The sequence below is a fragment of the Triturus cristatus genome, chromosome 4_2 (genome assembly GCF_964204655.1).
Source record: "Triturus cristatus chromosome 4_2, aTriCri1.1, whole genome shotgun sequence".
NCBI lineage: Eukaryota > Metazoa > Chordata > Amphibia > Caudata > Salamandridae > Triturus > Triturus cristatus.
The window spans coordinates 182,674,901-182,696,122 of NC_140586.1; the positions used below are offsets into that span (position 1 = coordinate 182,674,901).

The 21,222-nt window shown below is 42.9% G+C and overlaps 1 protein-coding gene across 6 annotated transcripts in view; it reads left to right on the forward strand.

Annotated features, from left to right (window-relative positions):
• WBP11 (WW domain binding protein 11) overlaps positions 1–21,222 on the forward strand; it is a 105,842-nt gene that overhangs the window by 13,012 nt on the left and 71,608 nt on the right. For 2 of the 6 annotated variants that reach the window (XM_085601025.1, XM_085601024.1), the window contains exons 2-3: positions 23–129; positions 16,261–16,326. The exons of 2 other annotated variants lie outside the window; for them this stretch is intronic. The gene's annotated coding sequence lies outside the window, so the exon portion shown is untranslated. The remainder of the gene's footprint in view (positions 1–22; positions 130–16,260; positions 16,327–21,222) is intronic. 2 more of the 6 variants (XM_085601023.1, XM_085601022.1) reach the window with 1 other exon arrangement.

Sequence of the window (21,222 nt, forward strand, 5' to 3'; positions counted from 1 at the left end):
GATGTTGCCTATTTTACTTCAGAGCAATGTTGGCTGACAGACTTTGTGGTGATCAAATGGACCTGGCTCCAACTGCACAGTGAACTGACAGCATTACAGTGCATGTAAATGCAACGGCGATCGGAGCAGGTAAGTGCGTTTGGGGGGTGGCAGGGCGGGGGTGTCGACAGATAGAATAGGTCAAATTAAATAAATAAATAAATGATAACTATTCTGTTCCCCCGCACCACTCCATCGCCCCATCGCGCTTACCTGCAACATCCACTTTTGATGCGTGAGCCTCGAGGGAGTAGGTCTAGGAAGAGAGTAGAAAAGATTGCCCCAAATTACTCTTAATTACCCAAGCTGGTGTAAACACCTAATTTTAGTACTTTTGCATCACAAGAGTAATGCGTAATTACTGAAGTTACTCTGGCGTAATTAAAATTTCACCCAGGCCTATCATTTACCCATAACAGTGGATTGTCTGTAGGTATGACAGTATGACTGTGCCCATCTTGCAGAAGACTATATTGAGTAAAACAGTCTCCACTAGCCTAAGTGGAGGAACGATATATGAATGAGGATTTTCTGGGGTGATATTAATGTGGGATTTTCATGTGGAGGTTATGAAGCAAGTTAAAGTGTTTACGTCGACATAGCTCCCGAGTCGGACCCCATTTCTTGGTCTTACCACATTGAGCTAAGTAAAATGGGAGTGGTTCTTCATGTCCAGATGCTGGTTGGAAGTTACGAGTGCCAGTAATAGTGAAAATGTTGAGGGGGCAGTCCCTAATGTGAGGTAGTACTATTCTAGAAAACTTAGAATGGTATTACTACAAAAGAAGAGTGGCAGGAACCACAGCAAATGACAAAATACAAAAGTTGTATCTTATTTATATAGGCAACTTATAGAAACTGTAAATACACCCATAACTTTGGGCTCTTTTTTAAACTTGCCCATTTACTCGGTTGTTGATGGGCCGGGAACCCCCTATGTGCCTCAGAGTAAGTATAAGGTTATTTTAAGGAACATTATTGTGTGCAATAGTCTGGTGTCCTTGCCTCACTCATCATGTCCCCTATAAACATTCTTGCTCTGTGAAATTACCTGAGTTTGATTTCTACAACTACTTATGTGCCAATGACCCTTGAATCTCTGTCTTCTTCTAAATCACAGACTCACATGTTACATAATGCCGTTTCTTTCCAAAAACAAAAGTAATTTACAACCTACTGCTTCTAGAATGATTCAGTTCCAGCTCTCCTTTCTACGGAGTTCTATTACCGATTCCCCTTCTGTTCAAGATCATTGAAAACCACCCACACCTTGCCTTCCATTTTGGAAAAGACTTTAGAGCTGGATCTGATCTACTGCATATCATCTCACTGCTTCCTCCAATCACCCAAAAAACACCTTCCATTCACCATGGATATCTGGTACAAGCATCAAAATTCGCATCCACTGCTCCCTACAGCCACGAAGTAAGCGAGCTCACAGTGCTCCAGAATTCCCTGAAAAAATTCCTCATTCTAGTATAAAGATCAGTCCTTAAACTTTAAGTGTGCGAAGAACTAACCATCCGAAATGATTAATTCCAAGAGCTGAAATGTTTCAGCTGCAGTGGGAGGCACGGAGTCTCCTGGGCTGTGAAACCGAAGGCGAACTGCTTGTGGTTTTCTTTCAAATTACCGAAATAGGGGCACGTCGTGCCCCATCGATTGGAACAGTGTGAAACTAAGCTGAGGTTTTTGGGTGGAGTGCGCGCCCCCCAGAAATGGTGTCGCGCCCCCTGGGGGGGGGGGCGCCCCACAGTTTGAAGAACTCTGGGCTATAGGGATTCCAAATCCCAGCCGCCCTAAACTACTTTTTAATGTAGTGAAAGATCTAGCCACTCCCTCTTCCCAGGGCTCCCTGAAGTTATCTCAAGACTTCTGCGACAGAGTTGCACTCTACTTCCATGATGAAATCCTGGATACTTACTCAGTCTTTAATGTGTCGGTAGAAAATGAGCCTCTCTCTGAAACCACTACGAGTTGTTTTCCGCCCGCAGCTCGTAGAATTCCCGCCTATTTCCCTGCAGCAAACCAAGGACATACTGCTTAGCTTAAAATCTGGATCTCCGTCGGACCGGTGTCCTCCAAAGACTCTTTACCTTGCCCCTGACTCGATCACCAACTTTTTGCAGAACGTGTACAATCTCATGCTGATATCACATATCTATCCCAGCTCATGAAAAAAAGCAAATGTGACTCCTCTTCTTATAAAAGCAAACACAGACCCAGATGATTTGAAACATTTCTGCCCTATCTCTGTTATATTTCATATCGGTACCCTACTATAGGTCCAGGGAACACCGTACACTTTCCCTACATCAGCGCCCGTTATTTCATATGAACGAGCCTTATAGGGACATATCTCCAAATAAGGACAGAATGCCTTGTATGGACATAACGCCTTATAAGGACTGTAGCCTTTTATGGACTAAACCTTTCACCTAGTTCCATGCAGAGGGTGGGTTCTTCCCAATCGATATTGCTAAGACGTCATCCTTAGTGCATATGAATAATTGATGAGTACACTCTCCAGTAGGTACACTTCACCTCTCCCATCGACGCACAAGATTTAATCCCCAACGTCCTCATACTGAACAATGGGTAACACACATACGTAGACTGTATAAATACAGTGCCTCTTGCATTCAGAATGCGGGAGGAACCCGAGACTTCGAGGCCGACACACTGACCAGAGATGCTGCAGCTCCGGCATGCCATCACTCCAGCTGACAGTGGTCTGACGATCCCTTGCGGGGTGTCCAGCTCAAGTCCAGGATGAAGTTCCACACTTTCACTATTCAGGTAATGGGATTCGACTAAAAGCCTAGTGGGATTCTTAGGCTCTTAGGCTTCTTAGGATTCTTAGGCTCTTAGGATTCTTAGGCTCTTAGGATTCTTAGGCTTAGGCTCTATAGAACCTATTCACATACTAGCTACACTTAGCTACATCTAGTCAGGCATCTTAGGAGTACGCACTTTATTTTTTAAATGCATTCTATATTCATGTATCTATTCATGACTATTACACAATGTTAGAACAATACTATTTCTTTTTATTCACTTTACTTCTGGTTCTATTTCTCTGCTACTGTACTACAGTTATAGCAGCACATATATAATTTAAATGAGAAGAACAACGGTACAATAAACTCTTATTGTGAAAACGACCAACTGTTTCTTCTGTGTATCTCTCTGAGAGCAATAACAAGCCTGCATGAGTGACTGGGTGAAAAGTAATATATTGTTTCCACAAATCTGAGGTTGCCAAAACGAATCTCTCTGATAGTAGGAGAGTCTAGTGGCACTGCGAGCTAGCTAATGCAAACCAGAAGCTAACATATGCGGCGGGGGTGTACAGAGTTAATCTACCACCAGACCCACAGTATATATTATCCGTAAACGTCGTAGGTCCTGCATGACAGGGTACTTTTGGGACTACACTACATGGAGCCCAATGTGGTCTAATAGAGGAGCACTTACTCAACAGTAAAATCTGAGTAGCCCAGTCGTGCTTGGTCTTTTTTTTTCTTTCTCAGAGACCCTACTTACAAAACTCAGAGACGTCTGGAGTGAGTGGCGAAAAAACTCTGCCGCAACTGAGTAGGCAAGATACCCTATGTATTGGCTGTTGGTTAATCAAGCCTGAAATGAACATTTCCCAAAAATTGTGCATAAAACCTTTGTGTAAAACTTTCTCATAAAAATTTCCTTGGACAATAATTCCTTGTCTTAAACACGATGGCAGACAAGGAGAGAAACTTAAACCCACTAGAGCAACCACTTCCAAACTCAGAGGAAGATACAGATGCAATACATATTGCTACCAAAGTCAGACAAACTCTGACAGTTAAACTTGTGAAACATGGGTTATCACCCAGAGGAGGTGTAGCAATATTCGTGATAGAGGCACACGAAGATTTCAAAACGGAGGTATTCTACTCATGGGTGTTATTCCCAGCAGCAAATGCTGTAACAAAAACTTTTCATTATTACTTACATGATGAAATTCCAGCTGTCTACACTCCGTTTGAGGAGACTGAGATTCCGCTCACTTTCCAGGAACATATTTTCTGGTTTAATGGCGCCCTACCCCACATAAGAACACGAGCAAAGCTTGATCCTTTAGGTATTCCAGGAGCAACATGGCAGATATTAGCGACCTATGCACCACGTCCAGACATTGACACAATGCCACAGGATGAACTACTTGTTCAACTCAAAGAGTTGATAAAAGTCTACAGAAACATGACAATCTTTGTCTTGAGGACACTCGTGGTCCAATCCACAGTAATTACAACTACAGCAGCTCCTCCACAGAGCTCGGGGACTAAAATTACCCCACAAACATTACATGTGGTAATGGGCAAAGTGCCCACAAAACGTGAACAAATTCCTTTCTGGGTCACTCGGAAAATAACCCAGTTAGAAGCAGTATTTCCAAATACAACACCAGTTGAAAAACACAAAATGCTAACAATCTGTTTGCCCATGGGGCTAACACTACACTTAGAGGACTGCACCTCTTTGGGTACAGTCTTTGATGCCATATATACCAGGACACATGGTATTCCTTCACTAGCAGTAGTGCTTTATGTATTAAGACAATTACAAAATGACTATGGAGCAGAACCTGCCCTAAACTTAGGGATGAAGTTATTAAACAACTACGACCTGGTATCAGCAATTATACTAGCTAACATTAAAGGGGAAGCAGCATCAGTGGCAATCCGCCAACGCCTAAGGGAGTTCACTCCATTAGAACAGGAGAATGAACTACCCAAAATAATAGAAACTGCATATGCAGAATTAGGCAGAGATAGCTTCGGGGGAAAAGCTTTAAAACCTCAACTACAGGGCAGTCCTGAAAAGGACACTTTTAAAAAAACACCAAATTCTTCAAAGAAGAATTTGGATAAGAAAAAAAGAAAATTTTCAAGACGAGATCTCAATCCTGAGGTAGGTCTCCCCAAAGGGAGCCCTCTGAAAAGAGGTACAACCTTAGGAATAGGGATAATATTAAGATACCTGACAGGTATCACGATACTGATACACATTCCTCTCATTCCTTTCAGGGTTCGAAGAAAGGCTCCGAAAGAGAAGGACAGTCAGAACACAGAGAAGAGCGCACACAGTCCAGAGACAAGCAGCACGCTCAAGACTTTACTTCTGAAAAAGAAGAGAAACAAAAACCAAAACCTCAATTTAAGAAAAAGAAAGTTGCTGGTCTGAAAATTAGACATGCCCAGAATTCTGAGGACACAAGTTCTGATCGGGGAATGGGCACTGACGATGCTAGACAGTGCGGCAGAAGTAACAATAGCTCACCTGCAGGAATTTCTGGTGACAGGGGAGTTGAAGGATTACATCACGGTGGAAACAGCAGACACCAGGGTGAGCGTCCCACATAAGTTATATGAAGTAACACTCCGACTGGAGGGGGACAAGCCCAGGAAAGTAACAAGTATTTTTTGGAAGAACTTATCATTTGGTTCTGACATACTATTAGCAGAACAAGATTTGCTGCCTGCATTCGTTATGGAGTGCCCCAGGGGAGAAAGTGTAATTTTTCCAGCATTTTCCAACTACGTTCCCGTTCACTTAAAATATGCTTATGCGCAGGAGTGGGCAGTAGCCCAAGCTCCAGCACTGTATAAAAATCATGGAGGGTGGGATGAGAACTCAACCTACCACGTGATCCCGTTAAAAGTTTCACCTAATGCTCAGAGGCAATACCTGATGTAGCAAGAAGCTAAAAAACAGGTCAGGGAGATCCTAGATCAATTTGAGTACCAGGGGGGTCACTGAAAAATGTACCTCACCAATTAACAATCCTTTGTTTCCCGTCTCTAAACCTGACAACATATATAGTCTAGTTTTAGATAAGACATTTAAACTCATGCACAAAGACTTTGCTGTCCAAAATGCACACAGTCCCGCATTAATAAATAACATTGTGAGCAAAAAATACAAAACCACACTTGATATCTCAAATGGATTCTTCTGCCAATCTATAGCGCCTAAAAGAAGGTATCTGACCGCCTTCAGTGCGTTTGGGTCCCAGCGACAATTATGTCGTTTAGCACAATGGTAAAAAAATAGCCCAGGTGTATTTTCAGCAAGAGTAACAGAGTTGCTTCAAAATTTTGATGGAGGTGCGTTGTCCTATGTGGGTGATATTTACCTAACTGACAATGACTTACTGAGGCACTTGACCAGGGTGAGCACCATAATTATGGCATTTGCCGCAGAGGGCTATAAGTTCAACTTTAAAAAATCAAAAATAGCCCACCTCAGTGTCCTATTTTTGGGATATGAGCTGTCAAGTGAAGGCAAAAGTCTGGCAGCTAACTTTTTAGAAAAGTGTGCGCTGCTCCAACCTCCAAAATCATTAAAAACTCTACAATCAATCCTGGGATTCCTAAATTTCGTCAGGACATACATTTTGCATTATGCACAAAGGCTAACCTTTCTATGAATTAATAAAACCTGACTTTTCAGCCAGGTACTGGACACAAGAACACACCAATATTCTTCGCTTACTCCAGGAAGACATGATGGCTTTCAAACACTTACAAACACACGTAAATGTACGCCACTTAGTGATCAGAATCATTGCGGGTACACACATTTAACCTTTCATGAGGGGAAGACTGTACAATTGCATACAAATCACACCTCTACACAAATGCAGAAATGCCTTTCACTTCAACAGAAAAAATACTGACAGCCGTTCAGACTGCCGTGGCTAGAGAAAGAACACTGGCTCAGGGAAAACGCATTATTGTCGTAACTCCAGTACTAGCTTTTGAAGCTGTCACAAAGGCCAGTGTCCCGAAAGCGTTGCATCCGAGATGAATACAATGGACAAATTCTCAAACTGCAACAGACGTTGAATACAGATTTGATCCCAGTTTAAACACCCAGGCATTCCTGAACTATGAACAAGAATATCCTCTGCCACATGAAATCTTGCCTCTTGATCAATATGAATAGATTATCTATACTGACGGATCTGCGCAACCTGCCATAGGGAGTAAGCAGCAATTTTTTCAGCGTGTGCAATTGTTAAAGGTCGCATGCATGATGATAAATTCCATCCTAGTTGCACAAAGACGCAATCTCTAGGAGACTGCACGGCTCAATTGACCGAATTAAAAGCACTAATACTTGCACTAAAAAATACAGATCACAAATTCCCCACTCTTACTGTGTGTGATTCTTTTTACTGTGTACAGCCGTACAAAAAGTACTTACAACATTGGGCACAGAACGGGTTTAAAAAAAGGAGCAAAAGGTGGCACAATTGAGCATAAACTACTATGGGAACAGGTAGCGGAGTTGAAAACCGAACTACCACGGACTCACATGATCCGTACACTGAGTCATCAACGTGATGGCGTTCACGTTGAAGGGAATTAATTGGCTGATGAAGCCGCAAAGGGGGCTGTTTGCTCAGCTTCCATGTCTGCACTGACTCGTTCACAAACGAGAATAGATGGAGAAATAATGGTAGCTGTCATTGCATCACGCAAAGACAGCACAGCAGTAGCTAAACAATTTCCACTCAAATACTCCTACAAATTTAGATGCACAAAACATTCCATGTGTTCAAATTCCTGGAGTGGGGGACAGAGTAATACCAAATATGGATACTAGGCAAGGGTTAATACTAGCTGCACACAAGGGTTTAAGCTCTCCGCACACAGGCGTCACGGCGACTATTTCTTTATTGAAACAGCGCTATTGGTGGTCAGGGTTATCAAAGCACACTAAAGATTATGTCTTGAAATGCGACCTCTGCCAGCAGATAAAAAGGTTCCACCATTTCACGCCCAGCACAGACTCCGTTACTAAAGTCAGACAAACCACTCGCATGTGTGTACTTGGACCACTGCGGCCCCTCACAAACGGTTGGGGCCTACAAGTACATCATGGTTGCAGTAGATTCCTGCTCGAGATTCCTATGGGTTTGGCCTCTGCATTCTGCTGATTCTCGAACTGTTATAAAAGATTTGCGAGACTTTATCGGTACATACGCAGTTAGCACGTTACACTCTGACCGCGGCCCTGCATTTAGCTCTCGAGCTTACTAGGAGGCCATGGAATGAATGGGCCTCGCATTGCGGTTCTCCTCTCCGTATCATCCTGAGGGAAATTCTGTTGTGGAGAGAAAAAACTGGGACTTAAAGCAATCTTTAACAGCAAGGGTATTAGGCAAGGGCGGTAGTTGGGTCACACATCAGTATGGGGTTCAGCGGGCATTAAATAATCAGCCAAGAAGCTCACTAGGGGGAGTCACTCCATATGAGGTCCTCTTTGGGACACAAATGTGGGTACCTGATCTTGATTGTGAAGGCGCAGTTGCGGATGAAAAACCATTTGACATCCATGATCGTTTGGCTGTTTTACAGGACCTCAAAGATTCCAGGACAAAACATAGCAATGTCCTTCTAAAGCAGACCGCCACTGAACCAGTCAAGGAAGTCACGGCACGACTTGTCTGGATCCCAAAAGTCTGGGATCTGGTCAGAGAGAAAATTGTGGACAAAAAGGAATTTGGACCTTCCTACAGAAAACTTGTACCAGTCCTTGCAGTGCACGGAACAAGAACTGTGCTGCTCCCTCTTCTTGCCAGAAAAAAGGAGAAAAGATTGGTCTCGATTGAACTTAATCAAACCACACTATGTGGCCAATACTGAACAGTAGGCCTAGTGGACTCCAATGTAGCAGACGTCCTCCTCTAGCTACAATCCAAGAAGTTCAAACAGAAAGACTCATCACGTTTGAAGAGCCACCTGTAAGGAGGACTAAGCAACAATGCTATGGAACTTTTTCCACTTGAAGCAAATAGTCAACCTCAAAATAATTCACAAGTTGCAATTCGACCAAATACAGACATCTACATCAATTTACCTCATCAAGAGGAAAATAATATTTTAACTAATCCCGATTCAATTCCTACAATTGATCGAACAGCTTCTGGCTATTTCATGAACTTTGATACGTTTTCACTGGATCCAAGCGAGCCGGAAACGACACCAGCCGAAACACCATTCAAACTACAAGTAAAGAAACTTTTTCTCTTTCTTCAAAAAACATACCTGATATCACCTTGGATTGAGCTCTGGGTAATTTCTGGAATGATGTTTTTTCTTTTATGGCTAGGCTTAGTATTGACTTTTAGTGTGCTTATCAGTGGACATTATCTTCAACGAGATTCCACAGCCGAAATGGTCAACGTCATCCTGAAGCCACACACAGTCACATCGTGAACAAAGAGACTTGTCAACAGTGTACATCACAGCTGTTCCTATACCGGATAGTATAGTTTGGAACAAGGTTGATTTCAACATATTCGGACAGACCGAACTTTAAAAAATTAATCATGTATTTAAAATCTCATTATGTGATTTCATTACCGCCAGTACATATTCTGATGATTGGGTCACTGAAACAGTTAACATGCTATCTGGCTTAGAAAAAACTACTGCATTTTCTAACAATGAAATGTTAGGTGGTTCATCAGATTATGATAAATGGTACTGCTATCAACATTATGGTCATCACTTCCTACACAAGTCCATTTCACCTAGGAATGTATTTGAGTACCAACAGTGGGAACATTGCCCAACACCACCGAAGAGTAGCTCACAAACATTTGCACAAAAATATGCATACTTTTCAGGGTTTAACATCACAGATCCAGCCTCATTTTACTATAAGGTTGCACCAGAATCACCTCTGAAAATTATGCTAATGAACATCAAACAGATTTACTCTGCTTCCTTTTTGTCCCAATTGTCTGAACAGGGTTTCGACTTATGGAAGGACGAAATTGACTCAAAATTAATTTGCGGTTCAAGGGGCTGGCAAGTCCAGGGTACAGAGGCACTATTTTGAACTTGCCTCATTCCACAGCAGATCATCTTTTTAAAAGACACTGTGCACAAACATCATGTCTAGGAATAGCCAAGATGAAGGAACTGAACACTCCAAAGTTTCCAACACCAAAGAATGGTGGGCAAAATTCTTCTGAAGGGAAAGGGGCAACACTTTATAACATACTGAAGTACAATAGATCCCAACTGGAAGGAGTGGGTGGTTTGGCCCTTAGACACAAACACATGCCATAATAGGTTCCTGGACAACACCGAGGGACTCAAGATGCATAGGCCAGACCCATGTTATGTACAAAGAGAACATCCAGGCATAGTGACATCTTATAGTGTTGGGAAGTTGTGCCTACAATGGCTAGAAACCTCAACACTTGCAGATGTGAAGCAACACTTAACTTTACTCACACAAGACATGGATCTTAGGGACTTTTTGCTAGGACCTAGTAAACAACGTCAAAACGTTTCATATATGCAGGCATTTATGCTGCCTATAATGAAATCTGGAAGATTTCCCAACAAGAAGCCGCAGTGAGAATACGGGAAATAGACCGAATTAACTTAGAAAAAGCTTTTGCTGTGGTGGATAATGGGTTAAAAACTTTGACCTCCAGAGTATATTCATTGGGCAACATTGTATTGTCTGCTATTGACATACTGGAACAGGATTTAGCCATATTACAACACGGCCAATCTTTTACGTTCTATTATGTTATTGAGCTGGACGCTACAATCCTTGCATGCAGGCCTCGTGCCTTGGTGTTTTATTAACCGTACGTCTCTGTTTTCAGAATTTAAACTAACTGATACACAGATAGAAATGGCACAAAGGGGAGCTAAATATACAATGCTGCAAATTGAAAAACTGGATAGGCTTCCATTTACAGTTGCTGAAATACCATCAACTGAGTCGCTTATCCATGGCCAAATCACTATCCCGGTCACTACATTCCAGTTTCACTATTGCCTCGAACAGAGACAGGCAGGTACATATGAAAAGCTGGGTAAAGAATACATTAAGAAATCCTGGGAGTTACCATATAAGTTCCGATGCCGGAGTGGGGATCGAGAAGTATGTTAGTGGTACCAACTGCAAGAACGCTTTAAGTGGTTCTCTCATATGCCAAGACATTGTTTTGCATGGAGCCTGTATTGGTTCAGTTTCAAATCTGTCTTGCCACGTGAAAGGAACACCAGCTGCCGTGATAACGCTAGTGTTAGAGTTACTTTCAAATGGGAGTTACTTGATGCTGAACGATCAAGGTTGTTGTGGCATGCTTCCAGGCATTGCATATCTGATCACAGTGAACACCAGGGTTACTTGCTGTATTGTTCCCTCCGACAAATACAGCCAGGGAGGCGCTTGTATGGCCTTTACTGAATGTTTCGTTGATACAGTTTGATACTTTGAGCAGAATGAAAGCCATGCTTTTACAGCAAACCGTGCCGCTGACCTCCGCTCGAGAAACCTTTGAACTTCAGGTTGCAAGGACCTCGAACGAGATACAGGCATTAATTCAAACTAATTGCCCCCCCTACATTTCGTACAAATGGTTGATCGTATCTTTAACATCTCTGATACGAGTGGCATAATTCACCTATTTAAGACCATAGGGTCCGGATTCCTTAGCACATTCCAAACTATCCTCGGAGTTATCCCTAACTTCATATACTCCGTGTTTGGAAGCATTTCCGGGGGTCTACCTCTGATCCTGCTCACTGTAGCTGAAATCCTGATTATCGTCTACCTGCTGCGCAATGGATGGACCATCCGCCAGCAAGATTGCGAAAGCTCTCCTGGAAAGTCATTACTGTGAACGCATGATGCAGCATCTCGGTGCACCTCGCCTAAGGGAACGAAGTGCTTCTTGGTTCTTATCCTTCAGACCAGTCTTTGAGGACTGCATCGTACCAGTCTTCCTATGCCTGTTTTGCAAAGGCGAATGCGAGTTGGACATCTGTCTGACCCCTCTAACGGAGACGCCAGCGGACTTAGACTCCAGGCTGGAGTCCTTGTGGTCCCATGCTCGACTTTGTCCCCAGCGTATTCCCATCTTGAGGCATGCCTTCCTTAAGGAGCCGCAGGTGCCTTTCACGACTGAATAAAATTTCAGCTCCAGCATTGACACCGAGGTTTCGAATCTGGTAACAGAAGCGTACACACCAGCTACAGGACAGGAGGAGTTACATCTATGCACACTTGCCGTGCTATGCAAGGTACTTCAATGTTTGTCCCCTGCTGTAGCAGGCAGCGATAATGTTGTATCTCCCAGCCAGGACTTCTTATCTGAATCTGGCTCACAGTGTGCTGGAAACAACTATGGAACTTTTTCCTTCCCACTCTATTTTCAAAATAACTCTTGCAAATTGGCACTTTCCGAAGCATGGCCTCCTATAAACGCTTACAGTAATTCAACTTGTGTGATCTAACTCGTTTAGAACTGTGATTTGCGGACTTCTACATCATTTTGCAAACGTTACCAGAGAACATTTTTTCATCATTTTTAAACTGTTTTTAAGTGACAGTTTAACGTTTTTAGAAACATTTTACATGAATGCTTGACAAATTATATGCAGACACTGTTATGCATGTGTGTTTCAAGTAACGTTTATTACTATTGTTAAGTATAAGGTGGAGTGGGTGTTAAAGTTCATATTGGTACCCTACTATAGGTCCAGGGAACATCGTACACTTTCCCTACATCAGTGCCCGTTATTTCATATCAACGAGCCTTATAGGGACATAACTCCAAATAAGGACAGAATGCCTTGTATGGACTTAACGCCTTATAAGGACTGTAGCCTTTTATGGACTAAACCTTTCGCCTAGTTCCATGCAGAGGGTGGGTTCTTCCCAATCGATATTGGTAAGACGTCATCCTTAGCGCATATGAATAATTGATGAGTACACTCTCCAGTAGGTACACTTCACCTCTCCCATCGACGCACAAGATTTAATCCCCAACGTCCTCATACTGAACAATGGGTAACACACATACATAGACTGTATAAATACAGTGCCTCTTGCATTCAGAATGCGGGAGTAACCCGAGACTTCGAGGCCGACACACTAACCAGAGATGCTGCAGCTCCGGCATGCCATCCCTCCAGCTGACAGTGGTCTGACGATCCCTTGTGGGGTATCCAGCTCAAGTTCAGGACGAAGTTCCACACTTTCACTATTCAGGTAATGGGATTCGACTAAAAGCCTAGTGGGATTCTTGATTCTTGATTCTTGGCTCTTAGGATTCTTAGGCTTTTAGGATTCTTAGGCTCTTATGATTCTTAGGCTCTTATGATTCTTAGGCTCTTATGATTCTTAGGCTCTTAGGATTCTTAGGTTCTTAGGATTCTTAGGCTCTTAGGATTCTTAGGCTCTATAGAACCTATTCACATACTAGGTACACTTAGCTACATCTAGTCAGGCATCTTAGGAGTACGCGCTTTATTTTTTAAATGCATTCTATATTCATGTATCTATTCATGACTATTACACAATGGTAGAACAATACTATTTCATTTTATTCACTGTACTGCTGATTCTATTTCTCTGCTACTGTATTACAGTTATAGCAGCACATATATAATTTAAATGAGAAGAACAACGGTACAATAAACTCTTATTGTGAAAACGTCCAACTGTTTCTTATTTGTGTCTCTCTGAGAGCAAAAATCAAGCTTGCATGAGTGTCTGGGTGAAAAGTAATTATATTGTTTCCATGAGTCTGAGGTTATTGTGTTCTGAGGTTGCCAAAACAAATCTCTCTGATAGTAGGAGAGCCTAGTGGCACTGCAAGCTAGCCAATGCAAACCTTTGGCTAACATATGCAGCGGGGGTGTACGGAGTTAGTCTACCACCAGACCCACAGTATATGTTGTACATAAACGTCGTATGTCCTGCATGACGGGGTACTTTTAGGACTACACTACATCTCCCTGTTTCCAGCTCCTGCTAAGATTCTTGAACCATGAATTAGTCAAATTCAATGAGACTCATGATGTCCTTGACCCGTCGCAAAACAGGTTCAGGAGTGGCCACAGTACAGAATCTGCTCTTACTGTGGCTGCAACAGTATCTAGCACCAGGTGGATCAGAGTGGGAGGGGGGGGGCCATTCTGATGATGCCCGACCTATCGGCAGCATTTGACACTGTCACACCGGCATGGGTGGTCCAACTTCTCCTGCAAGTCGGTGTACATGGTACTGCCCTGAAGCTTCTCCGCTCTTTCTTAACCGTCAGAATGTAAATTGTCAACTGCAGCGATTTCAGGGTGGAAGCCTTTAACCTCTCTTGTGAAGTCCTTTAGCACTTTAGTTTTGTCACTGCTCTGGCAGAAGTGGTGCCCATGACAGGCAGATCTTTAAGTCCATTCTTAATGATCCTACATTGGTGGCAGTAAAGTTCAACCAATTCATGACTATTTTTAGCAGGTGGAAGAAGGTCAATGCCCTAAAAATGAACGCAGATAAAACAGATGTTCTAGTCTTTGGTGCTCAGGAATCCATCTGGTCCACCACCTGGTGGCCGAAGGATTGCGGACCCTTTCCCAACTCCGGTCAAGTCAGGTAAAAACCTGGGTGTAATCTTTGATAGCACCCTGAATTTTGACACCGGCTCCTGCTTCCTCATTATCAGGATCTTGAGGAAGATTTTCCCCTACATTACCCTAGAGCTTTGCCATTCTGTCATCATTGCCCTGGTCACCTTGCGTGTCGGCATTTAGAACTCTTGCCTTTATAAATTTCATATCGACCAGAGTGCTGCGGCCTGTTTGGTCCTTAACATCCCCAGATGCATGTTAGTCAGGGACGGGATTTGTTCCCGCCACTGACTCACCATAAAAAAAGGATCACTTTTAAAGCTCTCTGCTTGACGTTCTTAGCCCGGCATCAGAAATAACCCAGTCAACCTACTCTTTCGCTGGTACACTCCTATCAAGCCTCTCAAATCTTCCTTTCACAAAAAGGCAATCATTCCCAGATTTCGGGTGGGCAGATGGGGCAGTCGCTCCATCTCGGTGGCCACTGCCAAATTTTGGAACACCTTTCGCACCCACATTGCTGCGGGAATCAACATGCAGATGGAGCCTTAGGCCCCTATCTCAGTAGTACTCTGAAAGTGATTTTTTGTTGATCACATAGGTAACCAGACTTGCACTGTCAAGCCAGACTTAAAAATACATGTAGATTAGGAAGGGCCCTGGGCAGCCTATACTGCTGCCAAATGCAAAATAGCACTCTGAAGTCCTAATGATGGAAGGGGAGTATGCTGGGACTGCAAAACAATCCCAGTGACTGTCATCCTTCTGTCTGTTCTGCTGCCAGAGAAATACAAACACTGTAAATGATCTAGTTATCTAAAATACTTGTAACCGCATTAGAATATAATGTGTGTGCCCTGAAAAGTTCAATCTGAGGCAGCCATAGTGCTGCTGACTCGGGCAGCTGGATTAACAAAATAATAGGATCTGTGTGCAGCGAAAACAGTTTTTTCTGCAGAACCACACAACGTCTGCCCAATCAAAACATGTACTCCTGGCTACCAAAATGCGTTCAGAGCCAAAAACCCCTCTCTGTATTTGCGATTAAAGGCCTTTTTAGGTTGATCCCATTACGTCTAGGGACAACTGTGCTGTCAAGCCAGACTTAAAAATGGGGTAGAGCAGCACAGGCATGCTACACCCTGTCCTCTGTCTCTTGTATTCTATAAATGTTATAAGTGAGTGACTGAAGGGCAGCAAAAGCCAATGTGGTCTTCTTCCGTTTTACTTCCTATAATGTTCATAAACAAAGGTACATTGGTCTCACCCAGCTTTGATGATAACAACATTTCATCCAAAACTGCCTTTTTGGTACCGGGTACAACAGACCCAAAGAGCCACAGCGGTGCTCTGATAGGTCCCATTTATCCATTGCACCACCCACTCACAATCTTAACAGTGAAGGAAAATACTAGCCAAAAACATTATCGATGGTGCACACTTAAATGTATTTTAAAAATATGACAAAAAGGTAAAATGGCCCTGAGTAAGTAAATTAAGAGGTGTGTTCCACAACACTAGAAAACCACTATTAAAAGGAAGTCCTATGTTAGAGTGTAAGCAGCATAATGGATCACTTAAATTAAAATATATAACCTGAGATCATTCTTGGTTTGCAGGCAGCTCTTCTTGTCGTGTCTGTACCTTCATACCTGGTATCAGGTTGTAACTGAAGAATCGGGATCTAGTCGATTATATTTTATTGCCACACAGGTTCTTGGTGATTGTTGTAAACACAACACTAATTTATTGTCTCTTACAATTCCATTCTACATTTTTGACCCTTCAGGTTACAGTAGGCTCAACATCCTGATTAAGCTTCCAAGACAGAAAAAGAGCAAGCATTGACAAAGCAGTAAGTTTAACTCTCGCACTCAAGCTCTGACAATGACAATAAACATGTTCAATATAGGGCAAAACTATTAAAAAAATAATCTGTTTATACACTTCATGGATGAGATACATAATTAAATGTGTTATCAGATGTAAAATAGTCCTGAATGCATTCTAGTTCTAATAATGGCGAAAAGATATACTCAGACACCCAGTAGAAAGTAGCTGGCTGAAGGTAAATACTCCTTTGGGCTCATTTAAGATGTGTTTGACAGTGTTTCCAACTAATGGCAGACTTGCCAAACCAGAAAACATTCACTGTATCAAGGAGGGTTGTGGCTTGGAGAGGGGGTGGGACTTTCAGCTGATCAATGTTTAAGGAGCCCCAGAGGGGCAATATAAAGGGTAGTAAATTTAAGAGGTCCTCTCCTAGAGCTCGCCATGGCTAAGAAGCCTCTCCTACACTCCTCTTTTAAATACTAAAGCGAGTCTTTTGAGTTTGATTCCCTAGTAGGATACAAAACCCTTTACAAACTTTAATGGTGTGAAGCTTCCAACGTACTCTGTGTTGGGGTTTCCAGCTTACCATATGATACTAGCTCTTTATCATCGTGTAATACATGGTGTCACCTTGTCACTTGGTAGGTTAGCAATGGATGAAGGTTTATGAGCCAATTAAGCTAACACCCGAAGGAGGCTCAACCAAAGCTCATTGGAACAAGTATAGGTCACTGGAGTCCATCATGCATGGGCCAGTAAACATCAAACTTAAAAAGACATACATAAACCGAATTGCATCCTCCAAGTACCAGTGATCCAGACAGTTCTATTTTGTGTAAAATAATGTTTTTTCTGCAAAGGAGACTAATAATTAACTGTAATCTGCCAACAACTGTGACACATTTGCTACAAAAAGTACTTTCTCAACCATAAGTGACAAAAAGGCACCACTTAAATTTGACACTGAAAGAATACAAAACTCCACTCCTTGCAAATTCCAGATGGCAGTAACGTGCAGCAAATGTTTCTTACTGTGTGCTACGTACACTTTCGCACTAACGTTGATGGATTTGGCACATTTTATCAGCTTGCTTTGAAGGGTGGTTAAGTTGTGCAGACATAGCATATGAAGTTAAGCATGCTTTCTCACTGTAGGGGTCTCTCTCTGTTCTCTTGGGGGGAGGGGTGTCAGCTTTCTGACTTCTCTTGCGTGACTTCAAAAATGTTATTATTCGGATTGTGGAGCTTTATAAGATTTCTTCTTGTGCAAGGATGTGATGCTTCAAAACCCTACCTGTCATGTAAAACATTTCTACTTGTTCGTTAAAGTTTCATGCAGTGAGGTAACACATTATGGCAGTGTTCTCATATCAGAGGTCTTATAGTAGTCTCCCAGATAGTGCAAGGTGTCATATTCTTTAAGGTTTTGGATTCTAGCAAGGCTATGATTTTTCCACTTTGCAATAAATCCAATTTAAGGCACTGGAAGTAGGCAAGGTATAGTATTTCCAGGATTGGAATATCCAGTGAGTCTGCACAAACATACATGTTTAAGGGTATCCATCAACATTTCTCCTGTCTCATGCGCATTGGAAAACATTTGGAATTTACTCCTGACAAAGACTTGAGTGAAACTCTTTCTAATGTGGGGAAAAAAAATACTGTAGGAGAAGTGAATTTGCAAATGCTTTGCAGATTTTCATATGAGCAAACATACAAGTGCATATTTTCTCATGTGAAAATGAAAATACCAAATGTTTGCTAGGAGTACGTTTCCATGCTTATTTCTATAAATTCTTGTGAATGTCTGAAAATCAAACATCTTCATCAATGCAAGGAGATATATGTGCTGGAGGCATGTTTGTGAGTTTCGTTAATAATTTGGTCTCTAATTTACTTTCATGTTGACCATAATGTTTTTCTCCATTATTTATCTTTTTTTGTTGTTTTTGTTTTAAGAAAGATTGGCATGCCTTGCGTTATTTAATGTTAAATTTAGCAATATAGGTTTTTTCCATATTGCATCTTTTTTTAAATCTGTTTTTTGAATTTCACAACAACATACAACAATAAAGCAGTTGCGATAAGTCACCTGACTAATTTCTGCATCTGGTAAGTCCTGTATACGTAATTCCACCACATCTTTATTCAGAAGTTTGCTCTGGTGATACCTGACTATCGCCTATAACCACCAGCCTGTTGTCCCCTCTAGTAAGGTGTATTCTTCACATTTATTACCTCCTTGTCTCCACCTCCCACCCCCCATGCCCCTTGCTCTTCTTCTTGGTCCAGGTCACCCCCTGCCCACTTCCAAGGACCCCATATCTTTTCGAACTTGTGTGTACACCCTCTAACTTGATAAACCACTTCCGCACCAATGCAGTTTTAAGGCCCATTTGGACATTTTTGGTATATTTAACCCTCCTCAATATCACACAATGTCTCTCCTAGCCACCATCAGTGACGCATTGCAAAAGAGGAGTGTGTACCTCACAGCATCTGCCTGCCCAAATGCCCAATATCACCAGCTGTGGAGTGAGCATTAGGGAGCTTTCCATATTAGAGGAGAACTTGCCTCGTACCCTCTTTTAAAACCCCTGTATTCTCGGTCAGTGGGTCTATTGCAATTGTGTACTAAAGTGGTGCTAGTGGTCCTCCCTGTCTGGTAATCCCTACCGAGCCTGAATTCCCTTGTTTTTGCCTCATTAACCCTAACCTTGGCTAAAGGCTCCCATACAGAAGCCCAACCCATCTTAAGAACAACAGACCGAAGCCCATCTTCTCCAGGATTGATGATAAAATGTGGCCACTCCACCAAGATGAACGCCTTTTGGCATTCACCAATAAAAATATCGCTAGTTCCTCGATCTTGTCTGTTCAGGCCAGACAAACGGCCAACGCATGTTAAGTCTAGTCGCTATCTATGGCATAAAGTCTGATTGTTTGAGGGCTTCAGTCATGTCTATCACTCTCATAAGTCTAATCACCAATATCTTAGCAAAGATTTCAGTTTCTATGTTTAGTAGGGCAATGGGCCTATATGAGGTGCAGTCCTCCTGCAACTCTCTCCCTGCCCTCCCCTTTATGGATGAGGATGATGCCCACCTGTCTAAGGTACCAGGGCAAGAGACCTTCCTTGATTGCCTCCCCAACCATAGCACGTAGGGGGTTCACTATTCAAGACTTCAATCCCTTGAAAAAATCTGGTGGTAACCCCTTCAGGCATGCAGCCTTACGACCCTTAAGTTGGGTTATAGCTTCCGAAACATCATCTTCCGCAATCTCAGCCATAAGCGAAATACTCGCCTCTGCTCCCAGCCTGGGAACGGGGACCTCCCCAGTGAAACTTGTCATGCCCGTCTGGTTGTCCCCCAGATTTGAACCATAAACACCACCCAGATAGTCTATGAAGACCTGCACAGTTTCTCCTAGGGTTTCAGCCACTGACCCTCTTGGATCCAGCACCCTGTATATCCCTCTCTGACACGCCTCTTTTCTGGCCACTCAGTCCAGCAGTTTCCCTGCCTTGTTGCCTAGTTCGTACAAACTACTGTGTTCCTATAGTGCATACTCGCTTCCTGGTGGGCCAGGACCCTGTACTTCTCCCTTAAGACCTTCAGACCATGCACCCTGTACCCCGGTGGGTGTACCACATATTGTGCATCAACTTGTACCAACTTGTGCTCTAGTTCCCTGTGTTTGTTCTCCCTCTATCACCTTTTCCTGGTGAGGTGGGCAATCGCCGCCCCCCCCCCCCCTCCGTAGGCCACGTTTCAAGTTAATCTTATAGCAGAGCTCATCTTTCAGAGCACGTATATGAAAAGGAAGGGCATTCCAAGCAGTGGCCCCAGTATCTGAAAAGGATGTGCCTCCCCATTTCTAAAAACAACGAAGCACCACAACCAGAAGGGCATCAGATGACCGGCAGGTTCTTGTCAGATGGTATTGGGTCTGCCTGTCGGTAAGATAGTCTGGACCTGACTGATTGAAGGCTCTGTGAGCCACAAGAAGACCTTTAAGCTGTATCCTTTCCTTAATTGGGGGCCAAAGCAATTCCTTGTATATTAGCCTCTCTAGGGTTCAGAAGAAGCTGAGCGGTGGCATTCTGGACCAACTGAAGTCTCTTCAGCCGGGAAACCAGGAGGCCCCAATTGAGAGCATTTGCATAATCTAGCCGTGAGCTGATTGAGAGCATGCGGAACTAATTTCAGAGTCTCAAATGGCAATAGGTAAAAATGAATATATATTTTATAATGATTTCAGCTGTTTAATACAAGAGCCCACCACACATGCCACCAGAGGTTGAAAACCCGCAAGATTGTCAAATTTCACTCCAAGATTTCATACTATGGAAGCCATGGCTGGAGGGGCTGGGTCAGGGCTGGGCCAGCATTCACCATCCCATAATGGAGGAGGCGAGCCAAATCTCTGCTTTATTGGCGTTGCACTGAAGGTTACTGAGCCGCATCCACTGTAAACCAGCTGTCAAACCGGAATTAAACCTGCTAAAACATTGAGCACGTTCCTATCCAAGGGAAGAAGATGTGTATCATCAGCATAGGATACAAACTGTACACCAAATGACTCCACCAATAAAGCAGGGGGTGTCATATACATTTTAAAGTGAAGAACCTTGAGGGGCACCCATTGTCAGAGGCTTGGTATTGGAGGCAAACGGAACCATCTAAACCGATTGGTTACATCCCATCAAAAGGAACAAAACCAAGCCAGCGCTGATCCACCTACCCAGATATTTTACAAATGGTGCTAGAGAATAGAATGAAGCGATGCCAAAGGGGATGATGGACGGAGCGTTTGAGCAAATCAAACGCTCGCCTCCAGTCAACTGATCTGGGTTTAATCCATCATAAATTATTTAGCTCACTCCACCACCCCAGTTCAGACATGGCCATATGCA